The following is a 22,597-nucleotide window of genomic DNA, read 5'->3' on the forward strand; positions in this document are numbered from 1 at the left end:
GTTTAAGGTTTAATAAACAGTATATTGGCTAGCCCATATTTGTACACAGTTTTAATTTTTCATTTAGTCAATAGCCATTTCACACCCGAAACTGTTAACCCTGGGTCTTTCTAAAACCCAGATGGAATCTAGGGTTATGCTGTATATTGTTTAACTTTCAGGCAGCCCATGGTTTACCCGCGGGTTAACAGTTAATCCTGGGTATGACTATCATTCTTGAGACATGGGACAAAACAGGTCCAGCAAGGGTAACTGCTATTAGGTTTAAAAATAAAAATATTTTCAATTTTAAATGTCATGAGGGATTAATAATAGAATGTATTTAACACAATTATCACCTTCAGTTTAATTTTCTCATTATTATACCAAATCTGTGTTTCTTAAACACAACTAAAACAGTGTGTCCACAGAGAAGGGTTCAATCATTCATATGCAATAAAATGGATTAAAAAAATTGTAATGATGAAAAAGAGCTTGTTATCAAAAGCAACACTTAATAATATCTCCTATCAAAGCAAGGTTGTTTTTTAATGACACATGCATGTCTCATAAGATTTTAAAGTTGTGTCCCCACTTTTTGTCAACACCGTCAGACATTCAATAAAATGTAATAGAATCAGGGAATATCAGCGGCAGCTGTCACTCTAAAGGAGCCCCTCGCCACAGTTCACCTCTGCAGAGTACATCAGTGTCAGTCGGGCTCTGCTAAGTTTTAGTTTTAGAATATTTTAAATACTAATGTTAATTTTTCCTTTGTCACAGTCATGATACGTCAACACCATCTTCCAATTATTTGAAATATTTAGATAATTTTATTCTCCTGAAGCAGGTTCCATTAGCATCTATAGCATCAACCGAAAAAAACTCAAAATGGCTACTTCATGAACGCCATTGGTTTTGTGAAAGAAATGCCAAATTTGTCAACACAACGTCAGATGTCACCACCATAAGATTTTGTGTTCCAGTGATATATCAAAATACTTCAATGTGACTCTTGAATAAAAGCTTTATAAACAATAACATACTCACTGTTTGTTGTGTTTGTTTTAATACAGTAATTGACTGATTCAATGTATTTGATAGTTAAAATTATTACAAATTCAGGTTTTCGTCACCACCGTCAGTTCTGTCACCTCCGTCAGTTGAATATTTTGATAATATTTCATTATGATATTTTATATTTGTTGTGGAATTGTTGGTCACATGTGAAAGTGTAATCTGTCTGCTAACACGAGAATGTGTTTTGAAATGTTAAAAACATCTTGAATGCTGTTAAAGATAAAGTTGAAATTATTTTGTTAAAAAACAGAAAAGTTGGGAGGTTGTATCAAAGCATAGATCAGTAGCTTAGTACATATAAGATGCATAAATGTAGTTTCATTTGTCTGAGTACAAGGTTTTATTTTTTCAGTTTTGCACCGTTTTGTCCCACTTCTCAAGAATGACTGTAAACTGACGTTCACACGGTACTTGGCTAAACCCCGGGTTAACGTTCTCATTTGCATATTAGCGGTGTCAGTGTCACTGATTGGACGAAGGAAGCAAGCAACATGTTTACGCAAAGGCTCTAGCATTGCTCACCCTCAGATTATTTCACGTTGTCAAAATCAGGTAAGAATGGCTGTTTCTTTTTCTCTTTCGAGTGTTTCCGTCACCATTTGACATTTTCCCCCTTAAACGTTAAAACAACGTGCAAAAACTAAGCACGTGGATATGAGGCTGGCGATTCAGTGTCTGTTTTAAGGCCCTACTAAAACCAGCCTAAACTGGTTGGCTGGTTTTAGCTGGTTTAAGCTGGTTGGCCAGCTGGTCTCCCAGCCTGACCAGCTAAAGAAGTATATATATATATATGAGGGAAATGATAGCTGATTAACAAGGGTGTAGAAGCACCTAATCCTGATTGTAAACCTAAAACGGACATTTCCTGAAAAGTTATCTCTCAATTCTGATTGGTTGATTGGAATGCTGTTTCAATGGAACATGTTGTACTTGGTCAAATCATGCTCACCAGTCTAGCCTATAGCTCAAATCTTCAACATAGAGTTGATATGAATCCTATTTCTCATTTAGCTGGTTCAACAAGTTTGATACCTATAGCATTGTTTTCAGTTCATGTCCTATGTCGTATTCATACTTTTAGCATGACAAGTAGGTTAACTCATTTTAATCAAAGAAGATTGTAATTTTTTACTAAATGTTTGTAAATAACTACAAATCAACATTTAGTTGTTAAGTTACTAGCCTCTGTCGAGTGATAGTTTAAATCAGGGGTGCCCAAACTCGGTCCTGGAGGGCCGGTGTCCTGCAGAGTTTAGCTCCAACCCCAATTAAACACACCTGAAGCAGCTAATCAAGCTCTCACTAGGCATACTAAAAACTTCCAGGCAGGTGTGACACACCTGAAGCAGCTAATCAAGCTCTGACTAGGCATACTAAAAACTTAAAGGCAGGTGTGTTGAGGCAAGTTGGAGCTAAACTCTGCAGTGCACCGGCCCTCCAGGACCGAGTTTGGGCAGCCCTGGTTTAAATACTCTAAATATAATCTATGCTGCACTAAATCTTTAAATCTCTTTTTTTGTTGTTAGAACCTTCGCATTTACCCTGCTAATGTTGCATTATTATAATTAATATGTGCTAGTCTTTAGTGTAATATAAATTTCGCATTTCTTTCTCCTGTGAAGGGGCTTCCTTATTGTTTTATACTAACCATATAGTGGTTTCAGCGTTTTTCTCATTCTAATTGTGTGGTTTTGAATTAGATTTTTTAAAATTATTTCTTTCATGTGATTTTCAGTCAGTAGATGGCGCCATCTGTCTGTCTATTAGCAGAGCACACTACGCATAAACACATACACACGCTCACACTGTCAGCTGTTGCCCAGTTGAGTTTGGCCTCCTTCCTGCCTTATGAACCATTACAACTGCTAAATAACACGGAGAATTAAGTCTATAAACATCATTATGCTGGAACAACTGAAAGGTTCATATTCTCCAAATTCAGCCACATCTGACACATCAGCACAGAAATAGCGCTCTTCAAATCCAGGGTCAAAACACACATAATCATTATATTACATTAACACCATAATGAGTTTTGTCATTTTCTGCTCACATCATCACTGCTTAATGAGCAACAGTCTTTCAGAAACACCATATTTCAGAATCTCAATTAAATTCTGAGTTTGAATCGAAACTATAATTCTGTTGAGTTGAAAGATGAATGCTACGACAGATGAATGAAAACGACACAAAACACTAATTTGATTCTCAAAATGATCCAATGTTCATTATCAAACAACGAAAGCAAGAATAACATATTATAACATATCAATATCACACATTTATTGGCATTTATTTTGTCAACACCATGAGATTGGTTTTGAAGTAGCCTACCTTGGTGTTCTTTATATACCCCAGTACATGAATACAGTTCATTACCTTGGTACTATTTGATAGAATCACCTTACCTGTGCAACCAAAATAGTTTTTTGTAATAATATTTCTATTTAAACAAACTTGAAAAAAGCATCCTAAAAATGAACATTTTTAATAATTTGTTAAAATGTAAAAAAATCCAGACATAATCTTTTAGCTTTGCAATAGTGTAGTAAAAAAAAACGTTGACAAAATCCACTGTGAGCAGATAAGCATTTTAAAGTGCTGTTTGTCATTTTTTTGACTGTACTAAAGCTTAAAAACACCATCATTTGCAGATATTCAGGAAACACAAGTTCACACATGGGTGTTGTTAGGCCACTTTTAGGATTTTTTATATATTTTTTGTATGTATATAGTTCATATTTTTTATCAATATTTTCTAAATATAGTTTATAAAACAAAATATTTATATTAAAAAAAGAAGGTAACATGAAGGTATCATTTATTAAAAGGGATACAATAAAGATGAAAATAAGACTATTTGTTAATAATGTCATAGCACTTGCATATTATTGCTCTTTTGTTGATTTTGATAGCTTCCATTGTCCTCATTTGTAAGTTGCTTTGGATAAAAGCATCTGCTAAATGAGTTAATGTAAATGTAATGTTGATAATAAACCTTTAGTAGTTTAGCAGTATACATTCTAAGCTTCTTACTATTCTCTATAAAAAACAACCGGATTCAACTTTATTAACCAAAATAATAATTAAAAAAGTAATAATTGAAGCAAAAAAATAAAAGCCATGCTTATCAAATGCCCATAAAAAAATCTATTTAATTGGCTGAAATAAAAAAAAAAAAATTGAAAATAAAAGACAAAGATTATTCATTCTGCTTGTGACAGATTGTTTGACAGAATCGACTTATCTCCCACATCCTTTCTTTGAGGTTGAGAACAGTGCCAGAAGAATCCTAAAACACAATGTTCAGAACAATTAGATTTAGCTCAGTCTAATCTGTTCAACTAAGTAAGACTTAAAACAAGATAAACGGTACGGTCAAGTCACAAGTTAATCGACTTGCAGATAGACGCAATTAAACTTTTCTATTAACAAAGTAGTTAGCTCAAGAAGGAAATGGAAAGTAGATGTTAGCGTTAGCGTTCCCTTTAACCTCAGTGGCAGTAGCAGGGGCAAACTGAATCATGCTAACCAAATCTTCACTCATTTATAAATTTTGGTATGCAAATGTGTTCAAAGTATGCATTCAATATTATAAAATATAAATAAATGTAAGAAGAAAATGCATATATGTCTAAAGAAAATATATATATGTAAGAGAAGAATATATGTATGTGTGAGAGAGTATAGTGGAAACGGAAGGCAGGTTAGGCGCGTGATTGAGGGCGCGGGCGCAGCAAAGATTTGTTCTTTCCACTTATATGACAATTTAGGAAGCGAATAAAGTGGGAGGTGGCAGAATCAGGTTAGGGTCAGCAATATTTTTATATTATTTCCATTACTCAAGATTTGGACTTATTGCGGTTTATTTATTTTTAGATAGTTTTGTGTTTTTCATAGTAATATCTGGGAACATCGCCGGCATTTAAAATGACACGTGTCTACACCGGACGCAAGCGGCAACCTTCCGATCTCTCTCGTGAAACCAACACAGAAGTGACTAAAACTGAAATTCATCGACTGGCCGCTAGAGGCTGGCTCCAAAAGTGAGTCAGTCCCATAGACTCCCCATGTTAAAATGCCCAACTACAGCCTGGTACAAAATGTGGTTTTGGTCTATATACTGTAGCTCATTTTGCCCTTCATGACAACTGTGAGGGGGTGAATTTTTTTATAACTCATCCGTTTAAATTATATTAAGCCTTAAAGTTCTGCATAATTAAGGGCGTGGCCACTTGAGGGACAGGTGTATTGCCGCTGCTGTCACCACCATCGAGCTAGGTGGACGTGGTTTCAACAACCAACTCCCGCCTCTATTTTCGATTATTCGGGAGTGACATGCTGCTAAGATGGCGATGGCTAGCTCCGCCCACTTTGAGCTTCAAAAACGTTCTTCAGAAACCTACGAGTGACGTCACGAACACTACGTCCATGTTTTTATACAGTCTATGGCGGCGTGGCGTGGCATAATGGGTTCAAAATACTATAGAACCCATTATAATCAATGATGCTGTCTACACTGGATGTGGCGTGACACGACAAATCCCCAACAGTAAACTGATGCATCGTTTTGTTTATGACGTACTGAGACAAAGTTAAAATGATTTGCAATGGTCACTTCACTACACTGTCGCATCCAGTGTAGACTAGACTGTTGCGGCGCGGCGCGACATGACATCTGTCGCGTCCGTTGTAGACACTGTGTGACAGTAATCAAAAACGACCCATAAACAGTGAGGGAAGGTTATTCCTGACAGGATACCATTCGGTAACACAAACTTATAGTGATCATCATGATATTATCTGTAAGAAAGATGCACTGAAGTGGAGAGAATAGCAAGCAGAGAAAATACTGTACCAGACAGAACAAATTCATTGTTTGAGATTCTCGAAATACTGGAAGATAACCATATTGAATTGGGGTGGGGGTTATTAGGGATTTACACGCGTTTCCTTTGGGAAGTCGTGGCCTAATCGTTAGAGAGTTGGACTCGTAACCCAAAGGTTGCGGGTTTGAGTCTAGAGAAAATACTGTACCAGACAGAACAAATTCATTGTTTGAGATGCTCGAAATACTGGAAGATAACCATATTGAATTGGGGTGGGGGTTATTAGGGATTTACACGCATTTCCTTTGGGAAGTCGTGGCCTAATCGTTAGAGAGTTGGACTCGGAACCCAAAGGTTGCGGGTTTGAGTCTCGTACCGGCAGGGACTGTAGGTGGGGGGAGGGAATGTACAGCGCTCTCTTCCACCTTCAATACCACGCTCCGGATGCGTGTTCACTGCTGTGTGTGTGCACTTTGGATGGGTTAAATGCAGAGCACTAATTCCGAGTATGGGTCACCATACTTGGCCACATGTCACGTCATTATGAATGTATTTCTGAGGAGAACTGTCTTCAGAAAAACATTCATGCCATTTTCTTTCCTCTTCTGTAAAATACATACAGTATTATTAAAGGAGTGTTGATAAGCGCAGCACTGTGTACAGCAATGAAAACACTTATACACACATATTGCTGTTGCTGTTCTATACATTTTTGTTAGTTTGACCAGTAACAGAGCAAAATAAACAATTAATAAATGAAAATAAATAAATAAAAACTAAATAAATTGGCAACGAGTAAGGAAACCGGCCCATTTTATTGTAAAAAAATCGGCAATTGGAATCGGTTACGAAAATTCCTGATCAGTGCATATTTTTGTACATAGATCGGTAGAACAAGTGGGTTACATAATGATATTTTAAAAATAAAATAAAAAAATGTACTTGAAAAGAAAACAGGATGACTTTGAATAGCATAATTGTATAGTTGTGTTAGGATGAGCTGAGCAAATCTTGCATATGTATTTCCTGGTTTGAGAGAGAGTTCCTGCTTAAAAGAGGAAGTAATGGATAAAAAAAAGATCATACATGCATGCATATGAGTGAGAAACATATACATATGTGAAAGTGACAATATATTTATATGACTGTTAGAATATGGGCATGTAAAAATAAAGAATACATATGTGTGGAAGTGTAAATATATGAGTGTGAAAGTAAGAATACATGTATGTGTTAAAGTAAAAGTGCATACATATGTAAGCAGAAACATGTATGTGAAACAAGAATGTATGTGTGTGAGAGTTAAAATACATGCATGCGGAAAGATAATGTAATGTAAGTGTGTGAGAATAGAAATGTATGTATGCGAAAGGAGAATGTAAGTGTGTGAGAATTACATTCTCTAATACACATTGGTCACAATTAATCATACCCTTTTATCCAATACTTTTTGCAACCTCCTTTTGCCAAGAGAACAGTTCTGCGTCTTCACCTATAATGCCTGAAGAGTTTAGAGAACAGATTCTGACAGGAGATCAAAGACCATTCCTTCATCCAGAATCTCTGCAGACCCTTCAGATTTCCAGCTGCATGCTGATGCTTCTCCTCTTCAGTTCACCAGACTAATTTTCTACAGGGTTCAGGCCAGGGCTTGGTTTTGTTCTCAGTGATCCATTTTGATGTTTGTTTGTGGATCATTGTCCTGTTGGAAGATCCAACCATGGCCCACTATAAGATTTCTAGCATGGACAGTCAGTTTTAAATTTTTTATCCATTGGTATTTTATAGAATCCATTATGCCATCTATCTGAACAAGATATACAGGATCTCCGGCAGAAAAATAGGCCCACAACATTAAAGATCCAGCAGTATATTTCATTGTACACATGGGGTACTTTTTTTCCCCTGTGTGCACCAAACCCATCTTGAGTGTTTGCTGCTAAAAAGTAGTAAACATTTTTTAGTTTCATCTGACCACTGAAGCCAGTACCGTTTAAAGTTCCAGTCGTGTCTAGCAAATAAATATGCTAGAGTTTGTTTTTGGATGAGAGCATTTTCTTTTCTAGTTTTTTCTTGAAACCCTCCCAAACAACATTGTTGGTTTTTTTAGGCTTTCTGACCACTAGACTCAATTATTTTCTGCAGTTCTCCAGCTGTGATCCTTGGAGTCTTTGGCTACTCAAGTTGTTAGAAAAAACGGACAAAATGCAGTTAAGTTAGTAGCACCACTACATTTAGTTAGTTACAACCTAAAGTGCGAAATCACTTGTGGCTTCCCAAAGTGAAAATCCGCTCCTCTTCTGTGTCTCTCAAACATCACACACACACATACATTCACAATGGGAGGCATGTGGAGCATCTGCGTCCTCCCTAAACGAGGCTCTTAACTGCACATCTCCATCTTCCTCTGCATCTGATGGCGGCACCAGGCTGAGGCAATTCTGCCCCGCTCGCCGTCGGCCCTGCAGCAGCTCTGTGCTGCCACTAGCAGTTAGACAACAGTTCAAAGATGCATGCGGCGATCACTTCCCGCCCTGGAGTTCTCACTCAAAAGCCATCATGAGTTTTCCAGCTATCAGGAGCAGCCGTCGGTGGTCTCTAAGTTATTCATATAAGCCGGTGGAGGCCGTGCGTTATGCCTACTGTTGCCGCCTGCGTTTTGAAAATGTAATAAAGCGATAGAGATGCGTCTATTTTTTCTTGTAATGCCTTTGTAGGGCATATTTGAGTGTGTGTGTTTGAACGCACCCCAGTGCCGACATTTAGACACCCTCTTCTAATTGACTTGTGCACAGATAGGGTGTTTATCAGGCTCTGTTCTCCTGTTGGCTCTCCGTATGTTTTCAATGAGCGATTGCGTCGATACCCACCCCTGTCCTCGCTGTGCTCCGGAGCCATCAACACTCTCAGTGGGGATACAAAGCCCCTGCTGGAAAACTATTGGAATTTGCCTTTGGCTGTACTGTCACTCTTTCCTCGAGGTCTGGACGAGCGCTGGCCCCATGACCCAGACCGAAGCAGGACCAGCCCATGCCCAATGAGAACTAAAGGTTGAACTGTGAGGCTCGTGGGACAGATGAACACTCAAGAGGTGTGCCAGTCATGCGTGAAGCTCACATGGAAAATGTTTGTAGGATATTTCAAAGAGTCACTTGGATTTCATCTTCATATTTGGGTTCATAAAAGCAGTCTGAATGGAATAAAGTAGATCAAGAGTGCACGAGATAAAGAAAATTGTATTCAGAATATTCAAAGTTTAAATTATCTGGTATTTATTGACCTCCCACCCTCTATATATACAAGTAAAAATGTATTACAAATTTAGAAATTAAAACAAATCATTGTATGAATTGCATTTTTAATGTTTTTAATAAATAAAAAAACAAGCATAGTGTCACTGACCAAAGATCTCAACAGAAGAGTGTAAGGGCTTTACAATATAATGTAGCGATTCATATTTGGGTTCATAAAAGCAGTCTGAATGGAATAAAGTAGATCAAGAGTGCACGAGATAAAGAAAATTGTATTCAGAATATTCAAAGTTTAAATTATCTGGTATTTATTGACCTCCCACCTTCTATATATACAAGTAAAAATGTATTACAAATTTAGAAATTAAAACAAATCATTGTATGAATTGCATTTTTAATGTTTTTAATAAATAAAAAAACAAGCATAGTGTCACTGACCAAAGATCTCAACAGAAGAGTGTAAGGGCTTTACAATATAATGTAGCGATTCATATTTGGGTTCATAAAAGCAGTCTGAATGGAATAAAGTAGATCAAGAGTGCACGAGATAAAGAAAATTGTATTCAGAATATTCAAAGTTTAAATTATCTGGTATTTATTGACCTCCCACCTTCTATATATACAAGTAAAAATTTATTACAAATTTAGAAATTAAAATAAAATCATTGTATGAATTGCATTTTTAATGTTTTTAATAAATAAAAAAACAAGCATAGTGTCACTGACCAAAGATCTCAACAGAAGAGTGTAAGGGCTTTAGGTGCGTTCACATTTACCATTGTTCGCCAAATTTTCACAGGTGCAATCCAGTCTTTGCGATAGAAATCTATGTGCTCTGGAAATTTGTGTGAGGGCGAAAGATTCCCTGCACTGATTTTGATTTTGAAGTTGTTTACATGGATTTGCCGCACTGACCAAGAGGAGGCTGCTTGGTGTGAAAAATCTTCATACATTGTTACGCTGCATCATGCTTCATATGTTGTAATTTAAAGCAAATAAGAAGAAGGCTGTGAGGGATAGACTTAGGCCCAATCCCAATTCTACCCCTTAGCCCTTCCCATTTCCCCTACCCCTCCGTTTCGCACGTTCACGTGAAGGCGTAGGGGTGTCTCAGTTCTCTTTTGGTTGGAGGGGTTAGGGGTAAGGGGTAGGGCCAGACAGCCCTTCAAACGAAGATTTTTCGGGCCCACACTTCAAACGAAGGGGTATGAATTATCTCAGCGTAAACCGGCTTCAGGGGCAACATGGCTGCACGTGCGAAAAAAAAGACACATAAATGTAAGCATTTTTGGCATTAATAAAGATTTTAATGAAAAGTAATCATTTGTTTTATGTTACATTCAATCATGAGTTCATATTTACGGTCGTGCTACTCAAAGAAATGTTTGCAAAAAATCGCTAATATTTGCTAACTAACGTCATATCATTATAGACTGCACGATATAGTGCCACAACATATTTACATGTCTGATCAGGGCGATAACCACCATATACATTGAGGGGGGCTAGTCCCCCCAATAATTAGAAATCGCTAAACCCTTTTCTCAAATATTGCCAATCCGAGAGAGAGAGAGAGAGAGATGAAAGTTGCATGTATGTAAAAAAACAGCGATTTTATCCTCTCGTTGCTGGAAAATATAATGTAGCGATTCAGTATTTAAACTGTTATTTTAAAAGTCGTGGGGCAGCGTTGACAAGTCTCTTTTCTCCTGGATGTGTGAGCTGCGCGATCTCCGATATATATGTGTGTGTGTGTTTGTGTCAGTAAGCAACGCATTAATATAGAACGGTAATTAAAGTCTTTAATGCACACACCAGTATAGGTGTGTGTATTGTAGGAGCTAGACGACGTATGATGACGTGTGACGGCATAGTAGTGGTGTCCCAATTATTAGGGGAATATTTTCACCCCTACCCCTTGACACTCCCACTGTTTCAAGGGACAAGGGGAAGGGGTAGGCGGAGGGGTATGGGAAGGGGAAGGTGAAGGGGAAGGGGTATAAAATAGAATTGGGATTGGGCCTAAGTTCGTCTGCCTTGGGAAAGCTAGCGTGTCTCCGACATTGTGATAACACTCGTTGCCTTCTCTAGTGCAGCTCAACCAGGTCTCGTCCCATTCGTCGATATTTGTGATATTACAAATCCCGGAAAATATGCGTTGTAGTCCAAACGAGTCGTTCATTGTAGTTTTTGAAAAGTGATTTCTGTTAAATAAAATATCTCCTTTTGAAGTGGACTTTGAGCTTTGTAACTTTGCTATATATATATGTATATGTGTGTGTGTCAGTAAGCAGCGCATTAATATAGAACGGTAATTAAAAGCTCTAATGCACACCAGCACACCAGTATAGGTGTGTGTATTGTAGGAGCTAGATGACATATGATGATGTGTGACGTATAGTAGTGGTGTCCCAATTCTTAGGGGAATATTTTCACCCCTACCCCTTGACACTCTGTTTCAAGGGACAAGGGGAAGGAGAAGGGGAAGGGGTATAAAATAGAATTGGGATTGGGCCTTAGTCGCTACAATGGCACATCAAAGGTCCTAGATCACATAATTTTCATGTTTTATGGATGTTTTGTCTACCAAAGTGTTTTTGGAAAGATGTTTTGTCAGCTGAACAATCTGTTCTTAAACTAGAGGTGTCAGAATTCACTGTCCTTTTAAACACTATTTTTGACCATTTAATGAACATTATGGATGGAGATGATATCACCGAAGAAGTGGTACTGTGATAAACTCGTGGGAAAATGTTATTGCTCATAGGTTGCTATATCACAGAGTTCTCACTCATATTTTATTTAATAGTCAACTTTATTTTTCCAAAAGATTCCATTTGAATCTTCAATAAATGTGGACAGAAGCTCCGATCATTTGATTGTGGACAATTTTGAAGAGGAATGTTTGAATCAGTGTTATTGTTATAAAATCTAATAACTATTAAAAATTGCTTTTGGCAATTCAAATGAAAGTGACACAAAAAATATAATAAAATATGAATGTTAGATGAAAAACGTGAAAAAAAGAGAGAAATGTTGCCTTTAAGTTGAAGTACTTAAATTAGTACAACTGTATTAAAGCTGTATTAACATATTTAAAAAGGCCAAAAGCACATAGTAAAAGCACTACACCTTAAATTAAAATATAAAAAGAATGAAAATGAATGTTTTGTATATAAATAATACTAAAATATCACTGGTGCGAACATTGAAATCTGTGAATTTTGGTCGCAGACATTTTTGAGACATTAAGATCTCTTTTTGAAACTCTAGCGAAGACGTGAGATTAGTGTTTATTTATTCATATTTATTTATCAGGAAAAGCCAAACAGTTTCTGGTCCCCATTGACTTCAATTATATATATATATATTATATTATATTATTATATTATATATATATATTCACTGTATTTTCCATACTATGGAAGTCAATGGGGACCAACAACTTCTTCAAAATATCATTTGTGTTCATCAGAAAAAAGAAACTCATACAGGTTTGGAGGATGAGTAAATTATGACAGATTTTTCATTTTTGGGTGAACTATCCCTTTAACTCGAACTTACAGTTGAAAAAACAAAGCAGTTTTGAATGATAAGGCATTGATACTTCACGCTCTGCTGCGATTGATTTAATTTTTTGGACTCAGTTAAGACTGATGCCCCTCACACATGACTGGTAACGGGTTTGACAGTTGAGACATCTATCCATCTTTCTTCGTACCTTTCCGATTCATCCATCGTTCTGCTCTCCTTGCCAGTGCATCCATCTTCCTGGTCTCATTCCTCATCAGTCCGTCTTCTCGCTGACGCTGTCAGAAGAGGCAGTGAGAAGGTGTTCATGGCTTTTCCACGATGTTGCTGGTGCTGACATCTTTAAGCTTGTCCGAACTCATACCCCAGCTCACATCCCATCAATCAGAGAGAGGGAGAGAGAAAGTGAGAGATGGAAAAAGAAAAAGAGTAAAACAGAAGTGAGCAGGGAGTAGCTAACTAAAAGCAGTGACACTAGTAACTACATTTTTCAGTAGCATGATTGTAGCTCAGCTGCTTTTAACAACCTACTTTTCACCAAGAGCACCGCACTGCTGTTTTTAATGTCAAGTCAAGTCAAGTCACCTTTATTTGTATAGCGCTTTTAACAATACAGATTGTGTCAAAGCAACTGAACAGCAATAATTAGGAAAATAGTGTGTCAATAATGCAAAGTGACCATAGTAAACACAAATTTTTCAGTTAAAGACAGTTCATCATTGAATTCAGTGATGTCAACATCCAGCTCAGTTTAAATAGTATCTTTGCAATCAAGTCAACGATATCGCTGGAAATGAAGTGTCCCCAACTAAGCAAGCCAGAGGCGACAGCGGCAAGGAACCAAAACTCCATCGGTGACAGAATGGAGAAAAAACCTTGGGAGAAACCAGGCTCAGTCGGGGGGCCAGTTCTCCTCTGACCAGATGAACCAGCAGTACGGAAAAATCTATTTAAGACGTAATAAAACACACGATGAACAATATTAACAGCAATTATTATATGATGCAATCAAACTTATAGCAAAATGTGGTAGTTCTGTATGTTGTTTCAGGGTTGGCATCATCTGAGGTCCTCTGAGGGGTTGCATCATCTCTTCTCAGGTGTTCTGGATCCACTCAACTGTTGTGCTCAACTGTCAAACACGTTACCACTCATGTGTGAGGGGCATCAGTCTTAACTGAGTCCAAAAAATTAAATCAATCGCAGCAGAGCGTGAAGTATCAATGCCTTATCATTCCAATGTCACATTGTTTGTGCTTGTAGCTCTTTCTCATATTTAGTGTTGGAAAATCTGATTCATTTTAGTGACTCAGTTTGTTCAAAACAGTCATTTTAAATAAGCCATGTAGGTTTGGAAAGTTCAATTCTGAATCAGTTTGTCAGTTCGTCCAAAACGATCATCTTTCTCATATGTCAATTTGGAAAATTGTTCATCTAACCCATACAGCAAAAAAAAAATTGTTGTGTGGCCAAAATATATGTAAAATATATGTTAAATGTAGTCAAGCTCAATTAAATATATTTTTGAAACGTAGTTTCAACCTCCATGTACCAAACTATATTTCAAAATATATTTATGTGTGTGTGTGCGTGTAATTTATTTCAAAGTGTACACTTTTTTTTTTTTTTTTTTTTTTTTTTTTTTTTCTGTATTGGGAATTCTAGTGAAGTGGTTCGTGTGAATTGGTTCATGTAATCCATGCACTTCACTTATTCTTGTAAATGCATGGCATTTTATGTTACCAGCTAACCAGTTAAAAGCTACCACTGTTTAGAAAATTTGGTATTCTAGTTTTTAAGCTGTATTTAGGAAATAGTGGTCAAGGTTAATACTGAAATTTTCCTCTTAAGTAGCTTTAGTTTATGTGCTAGCTAATGTTAGCTCTGTTGTGATGCTCTCTCGGCGTACTGTAGACCACCTTGGGCTAACTACTTTTACAAAAGACTAGTTTAACTGCAGTTTTAAACCACTTTAAATTATGAGCAGTTTGTAGCTTGGCAAGCTACGGTTTCAAAGCATCTCCACCACTGGAGCCGAATGAAGAAAATGGCTTCCTCATCAACTGTTATTTTTATGGAGATATGCAAGTCGTCGTTCTAGTTACCCTCGTTTATCTGGAAGATTGGGACTGATGCGGTGGGTGATGGAGACGGGGGCGTTTGTCATCACTCACCCACCGAGAGAATCGTCCCGGGGGCAAGAGACGGTATCGTTATCATGCTGAGAGGAAGTTAAGCTGATTTGGCCTGAGCGAGGTTCATTTAACGCTGCCTCTCGGGAAGACCGAGGCTTTGCAGAGGAAATGATGATGATCTTCAGAATGTCATTAGCTGCTGAAGATAAAACCAAACTGATCGCTCAAAATCTCATCTCAATCCAGATCTTTAAAACATTTGTCACGGAATTAGGTGTTGAGTAATTGCCACCTCCACAGCGCTGAGGTCAAACCAAGGTCAATCACGGGTAACACTTAGCACTCGGTAGTCTGACAGAAAATGTTTGTGTGCACTTGGGAAACCTAACTAGAGAGTTAGTAAAACTATCGAGAGAATCTTTTCGAACATGAAATCCACTCAACCGAAACATACACATAAATATGCTTTCAGACACAGAACAGAGTTCGCTTACAGAAATTACAATCAAAAAGAATAATACTAGGGCTGTCAAACGATTCAAAATTGTAATCTAGTGAATCGTGATAATTATCGTGATGTGCTTATTAATTAATCACATATAAATTTTGGCTGAGAAATTAGTCCCCCAAAAATCATTTAAAGTCATTATTATTACATGAGAAAAGTTTTGAATAGACACTACAAAAAGTAGCTTTAGAAAGAAATGTTTTGATTCAACATCGCATAAATATTGATAATAAATGGGTTTTGATGTTTTTTTAAAGGAATGCTGAAATATTAAATGTTTAAAAAATGGAAACGATATGCTAAATATGAATCTAAAACCGCTAGGTGGCAGCAGGTTACAGTCTTAATGAGTGAGTCATTCATTCAACCAATTCGTTCAAACTTGTGATTCAGAAATGAAGCATGTCTTATGTCTTTATCAAGTGTGCCACACACATCCTCCAAAACATGTAGTAAAGGTCATAAACCCCGCCCTCTCCATGTAAACGAATAGGATGTAAGCAGCATTTTTTATTAAAAAGAAAATAAATTAATGAAATGTTCAGAGCAATATTCTAACAATTCAAATGGTTACGCAGAAAGATGTTGTAGTTTTGTAATTTAATCACTATAAAAAATTGGTTGACAAACTCATCGAAGCCAGTTGCTATGATATCTATGTTGATTAAATAAAACAAAAGCAAAGTAGCAAAAGTTTTATTATGTTACAGTAGATGTTTGACCAGTGACTGTTAGACATATTAGACATATTTTTCACTGTTTGGTGCATTCCATGTCACAGCTCAGGATGTCAGCCTGTCAAGACGTCATTTTCCGGTGACTTCATATGAGTCACATGGCATTTACGATCTGAATCCGTGCCTATTTTATATCGAACTCTCACGAGGCACATATATCTGCATTCTAAACTCTGCAGCTTGCTTTTTCTCCATCCCTCACCAATACTTGTGACTCAAACTGCCCTTTACTTGTTTACTGTGGTGCCTAGGGTCTTCATTAAGTGGACCGTGTGTATATATAATGCTGCAAGTTTGTATCTGTACAATTATTAAAGCAGGGTCCAGACTCCCAGTTGTCCGAAAATGGGAGTATAATAGCGGAAGATCAACGTTTGCTAATGGCTGCCATGTTTATGTATGCATTGGGCCTGCAAGAATTAACGAAAAAGTTAACTCTAGACGATTTCAGATCGACTTTGTAAGGTTTTTAAAGGTCAGAACGCTCTGGCTGACTGCACCAAAGCAGAAATCACCAAGTGAGCGAATAGTTTATATGCTAATTCCTTCTGTCCCCATAATACACACAAAAACACGCAGCTAAAAAATGGCCAAATGTAGTGGAGATGCTTTCCCCCCACCGCGCAAACTACTTATGGCACATCTCCTGCCATATCCTGGAAGCAGTAAGTGCCGCCCAAATCTTGGCACAACGTCGAATGATCACACTGTCAGAGTGATCAATATAAATTGCTGTGCACGGCGTCCAGAGAATGGAATGGGAAAGGTTTTGATGTGTTGTCTGGTGAGGAAAAGATGAGCGAGCATGCATGATTTGACAAGTGAAGGCAAAACTCCGCACCAGGCCTTCCTAATGGCTCCATTGGCTAGTTAGGCATGTCCACAGTTCAGATGCCCCTGTCAGCTCGCCGCTTTTGCCTAAAGGGGTATTATGCATAGTTCTGGTTCAATGCCTCCCGTCACGAGCACCTTTTTCTCTTAGCGGTCCCGTTTTGCCCTCCACCGCTCACCCGCCAGCCCTTGCTTTTTGCCCATTCCATTTTTTATTTACAGGAAACCCTGTTGAGAGTGAATGGCCAGATAAAGGTGCTGGCATGTGAGACGTAAATAATTGCCAATTTTCTTTCTGCTTACGACCTGCCTCAAACCACTCTACACCATTTCTGCTTCCTCTGAACAAACTATTAATTGGACATGTCTCCCTTTTTAAATTACTCTAATTGGTTGCACTTGTGAGGTGTACAGTGGGCAGAAAGGGAAAAAAAATGGAATTGCCCGGCGAACCCATTTTATTTAGTCCAACATCACTTACGATGACTTCCCAGGAGGACTTGACCACAGCATGAGCCTCTTGTTGGAGCATTACATCTTTCTCAAAGTTTCTCATGTTACGTTTCATTCTGAAAGTCGTGTGTTGATGAAGGAAAAGAGGGCCGGGGGAAGGAAAGAGAGACAGAGACAGAAGTTTTTTTTTTGGTATAAACCTGCCCATCTACAGCAAATTAGTTGCAGTACAGATTTAAGAGTTTATAAGACTTTTTTAGATAAACTATAAACAAATCTATATTCTATATATATTACAATAATTACATGTTATACAGTATTATATATTTTCAAAAATTACTTTACCTAAAGAAAAAAAAATCAATTATGATTTTAATATATATATACCGTATATATATATATATATATATATATATATTAAAATCATAATTGTAATTTTTATTTTTATTTTAATCATGTTTTTTCTCAAAATAAGAATTTGACGATTGAAAAATATTTACTTTCTCTCATCTTAGTATGTATCTCGAATAAATCTATCTATATACATATATACCTTTTACATTTAAAATGACTAACTCTTTCTTTCTCTGAAAGAAATCCATAAGATTGTGGTTAGAACATTTTTTCCTTTTTCTTTCTGGCAGTTGACTGTTCTGGCTTCTGTTGAATTACACATACCTGCACTCAGTTCTCATGGCTGGTCAGTATCATAACCCAGCCTTTAACACACTCCCTTAGAAACAACACATGCATCAGAAACACAGATCATGAACACATCACCTACACCCTCCAAAAACAGACACACACACACACACACAGACAAACAGACTGGTCATCACACAAAACAGATGCTTGGATTCTGCAGTTGAAAGGCTATGGAGCAAATAAAAAAAACTAAAAACAAACACATTGTACATTTCTTTAACTTTAAGTTGCCCATGTTGCAACATCATTATGACAGTGCTGTGTGCCGTTCAGAATGTAAATGCAAATACCTTTTTTACATTTCAGTTCAATTACAGAATTTAAATTTAGACAGTAATATTAAAATTGAATGAAATTCCAAGATTATCTATCTATCTATCTGTCTATCTGTCTATCTGTCTGTCTGTCTGTGTGTGAAATATAATTTATTTTATATATATATTTATGTTCATTGTTTTGACATTTAGAAAAATAGGCCATGCCTAATTAGTTCAAAAATGTATTCTACACACCAGAGAATTAATAGAAAATTCAAAATGAGTGACTATTTATATTTTGTAGACAAACAGACTGGTCATCACACAAAACAGATGCTTGGATTCTGCAGTTGAAAGGCTATGGAGCAAATAAAAAAAAACTAAAAACAAACACATTGTACATTTCTTTAACTTTAAGTTGCCCATGTTGCAACATCATTATGACAGTGCTGTGTGCCGTTCAGAATGTAAATGCAAATACCTTTTTTACATTTCAGTTCAATTACAGAATTTAAATTTAGACAGTAATATTAAAATTGAATGAAATTCCAAGATTATCTATCTATCTATCTGTCTATCTGTCTATCTGTCTGTCTGTCTGTGTGTGAAATATAATTTATTTTATATATATATTTATGTTCATTGTTTTGACATTTAGAAAAATAGGCCATGCCTAATTAGTTCAAAAATGTATTCTACACACCAGAGAATTAATAGAAAATTCAAAATGAGTGACTATTTATATTTTGTCTCAAAATATTGACTGTGTTGAATTTCTTTGAAAATATTCTTTCATGTCATTCTGATTTAAATTACAAATAATGATGACAAATCTACTGAAATTCTTCAATTTGGAATTTCACCTAACTTTGAATTTTGATTAGAGTTCACGTTGTGACTCATATTCAGAAGCCGCCCAGTGATCAGTGACTCAGGGCTCAGGATTTTATCACCGTCTCTCTCGGTCTACAGTGATGTTGTACAGCTCACACACTGCTCCTGACGTACATATGTGCTCATGTGTTCCCTTTTAGGTTCCTTCAACTCCTCTGATTAGCTCTTATTGTGCATGCCAGCGGGTCGCTGGTTCTAATCAGGTGGTCTTTGGTCAGCTCTGCGTCTGAGACTAATCGAGCTGTGTTTTAACCCCTCCCTATCGGCACTTCAATGTCTGCACCACCAAACTGGTAATGTCATCACCCTTCTTATACCTCTTTGTCCCAGGTGAGTAAAAAAGCAGCCCAGGACTGTTTCTTTTCCACCAAAAATTCCACTCTTTGCATATACTGTGTCCAAAAGTCTGAGACCACATATAAAATATGGATTCTTTTTTTTAAACCCGGGAATAAACAGAACCCACCATCCAAAATAATTAATTTCAGAAGTGAAAGTAGACAATAAATAAATTGGTAATTGGTTAATATTCAGCTGGTTGTGTTATCCAACATGGCTGCTCCCTTGAGGTGACCTTAAACAGCTTTTATTAGGCTACTGAAATTACTGGAATATTGGTGTGTACATGATTTGGCAAATATGTCTTTTATATTTATAAGATTTTTCAAAACTACCATGATGCCTGTTTATTTTGACATTTAGAAAAATGGGCCATGTCTTATATATACAAACACACACATTTATTTATTTATTATACTGTATACACCAGGGAATAAATATGCATAATTATTCAAAATTAATTACTAATTATGTTTTTTTCCCCACAAAACTTTCATGTGACTGTGTTGAAAATAAACAGCTTTTATTAGGCTATTGAATTTACTGGAATAAGTGTACATGGTTTATACAGTGGGGCAAAAAAGTATTTAGTCAGCCACCAATTGTGCAAGTTCTCCCACTTAAAAAGATGAGAGAGGCCTGTAATTTTCATCATAGGTATGCCTCAACTATGAGAGACAAAATGAGGAAAAAAAATCCAGAAAATCACATTGTAGGATTTTTAAAGAATTAATTGGTAAATTCCTCTGTAAAATAAGTATTTGGTCACCTACAAACAAGCAAGATTTCTGACTCTCACAGACCTGTAACTTCTTCTTTAAGAGGCTCCTCTGTCCTCCACTCGTTACCTGTATTAATGGCATCTGTTTGAACTCGTTATCAGTATAAAAGACACCTGTCCACAACCTCAAACAGTCACACTCCAAACTCCACCATGGCCAAGACCAAAGAGCTGTCAAAGGACACCAGAAACAAAATTGTAGACCCGCACCAGGCTGGGAAGACTGAATCTGCAATAGGAAAGCAGCTTGGTGTGAAGAAATCAACCGTGGGAGCAATTATTAGAAAATGGAAGACATACAACACCACTGATAATCTCCCTCTACCATATAAGAAAGTATAAGTATATCAGATATATATTTTTATGATATCAAAAATATGATTCATGCTGGCATGATAATTGCTGTAACTACATAATCTGGTTGTAAATATTTTTTATTTTTTTTTCTATTGCAGTGTTATTAGTATCATTGAGAAAATAGTCTTTGTTCATATTTTAAACTACATTATATATATTTTTGATTTTCTGGTTGCATTTTAAATATGCCTATATGGTTTATATATATATACATTTTTTTTTGTATTACAGTTTTAGTTATTTTACATCAAGTTAAACTAAATGAAAATGAGAAATGTTGCCTCAGAAACCAGCTGAAATAAAATTTGTTATAATATATAATTAGTTTATTTATATATATATATATACTATTTTAGAAGTACTCCATCTCACCTGAAAACTCTCCATTGTAGTGATATCACAAAGTTAGATGCAACCATATACACCACTGATATACATCTGTCAAACTTTTTTTTTTTAAAGTGCAAGCTGGGGTGGGAGGCTGAGCTCGAAGACTGATTTCTTCTAAATATACTAGCATAGTTTTCTCGCACCGTAACATCACTTTTTGACATATTGGTACATTTTGTGTATTCTTTCTCCTCTCTGTCTTTCTACATCAGTCAAGGAAACATATATTCCTGTTTTCATGTGCTCTCCTGCTGAAAAACATGACTGTATCTTGGGGTTTGTTTGTAGGCGTGTTTGTGAGTCATTATCAGACGGGTGAGGGCAGAAGAACAGAAGGCACACAGACATCAGAGCACCAGGAGGAACAGCATGTGACCCAGTCCTCACAGTCAGGCAAGAAACCTCATGAAGATTACAGTCCGATTTCTATAGCCTTTAAAAAAAAAACATCAGGATCTCATTGAGGTTCATAGGCTGATATAATTGACTTTAAAAACACAATCCATATGTTTCTCAAAACTTTGATACAGCTACTGGATTAATTAAAGGGGTCATATGACATTGCTAAAAAAGAACATTATTTTGTGTATTTGGTGTAATGAAATGTGTTTATGTGGTTTAAGCTTCAAAAAACACATTATTTTCCACATACTGTACATTATTGTTTCTCCTCTATGCCCCGCCTTTCTGAAACGCATCAATTTTTACAAAGCTTATCAGTCTGAAAAGATAAGTGCGTTGTGATTGGCCGAATACCTCAAGCTTGTGGCGGAAACGTTACACCTCTTACCATACTGTGATGCCGTGTCCCGGCGCGATGAGACAAAAACAATAAAACCTATTATAAACGAGGCATTTGTTGCATCCAGTGGGGACATAATTACGGATTATAATGACTTATACTGTATTTTTACGTGTTGCGTTGCATCACGCCGCGTAAACATAAAAGCATGTCTGCATTTGGGATCGGAGAAATGACAAACAACAAGCGCTACTCTACACTGCTCAAAACTCGCGTTTGAATCATCAGTGGCAAATCCTTTAAATATAAAAATGTACTTACAGGCTGTGAGTCAGCATTATTTGTCAGAACACCGGCATTGTAGGCTACTCTCCCAGAAAACAGTCCTTGTCCTCCGTAAAATGCGTTGCACACACACGAATATGTGGTTTTAACTGTTCTGGAACAGTGTTGCAAATACAACTTAACCACTGATTTCTAGTCGTGTCCTCTTTTGGAAGACCAAACTAAGTAGTTTCTCTTTCACAACGAAACACAGCGTCTCCATGACATGGCTGCGGCAACAACAATTCTACAGCGAGAATCAAAGTTACGCCTTCTTTCTTTGCGTATACATTTGGGAGGTGTTATGCAAATTTTCCCAAACAGTGACGTAGACATGTGGGGGCGTGTTTAAACGAGGAGTTTTAGGAGGGCGTGGACGAGTCTTAACTTTTATTAAGAATATCTCTTTGAGTTGAGACTTTAGTTTTTGCAACTTCAGGGATCTTATCTATTCACAAACAGCTTGTAACACAC

At 36.8% G+C, this 22,597-nt stretch overlaps 1 long non-coding RNA gene across 1 annotated transcript; it reads left to right on the forward strand.

The window, feature by feature from the left end:
- The first annotated feature begins 1,538 nt into the window (after positions 1 to 1,538).
- On the forward strand, positions 1,539 to 21,441 carry LOC107593155 (uncharacterized). Its single transcript, XR_001610057.1, has 3 exons — positions 1,539 to 1,611; positions 19,331 to 19,483; positions 21,346 to 21,441. It is a non-coding gene; the product is annotated as an uncharacterized lncRNA (long non-coding RNA).
- Positions 21,442 to 22,597: the final 1,156 nt, after the last annotated feature.

The sequence above is a fragment of the Sinocyclocheilus grahami genome, unplaced genomic scaffold (assembly GCF_001515645.1).
Source record: "Sinocyclocheilus grahami isolate Dianchi unplaced genomic scaffold, SAMN03320097.WGS_v1.1 scaffold165.1, whole genome shotgun sequence".
Taxonomy (NCBI): domain Eukaryota; kingdom Metazoa; phylum Chordata; class Actinopteri; order Cypriniformes; family Cyprinidae; genus Sinocyclocheilus; species Sinocyclocheilus grahami.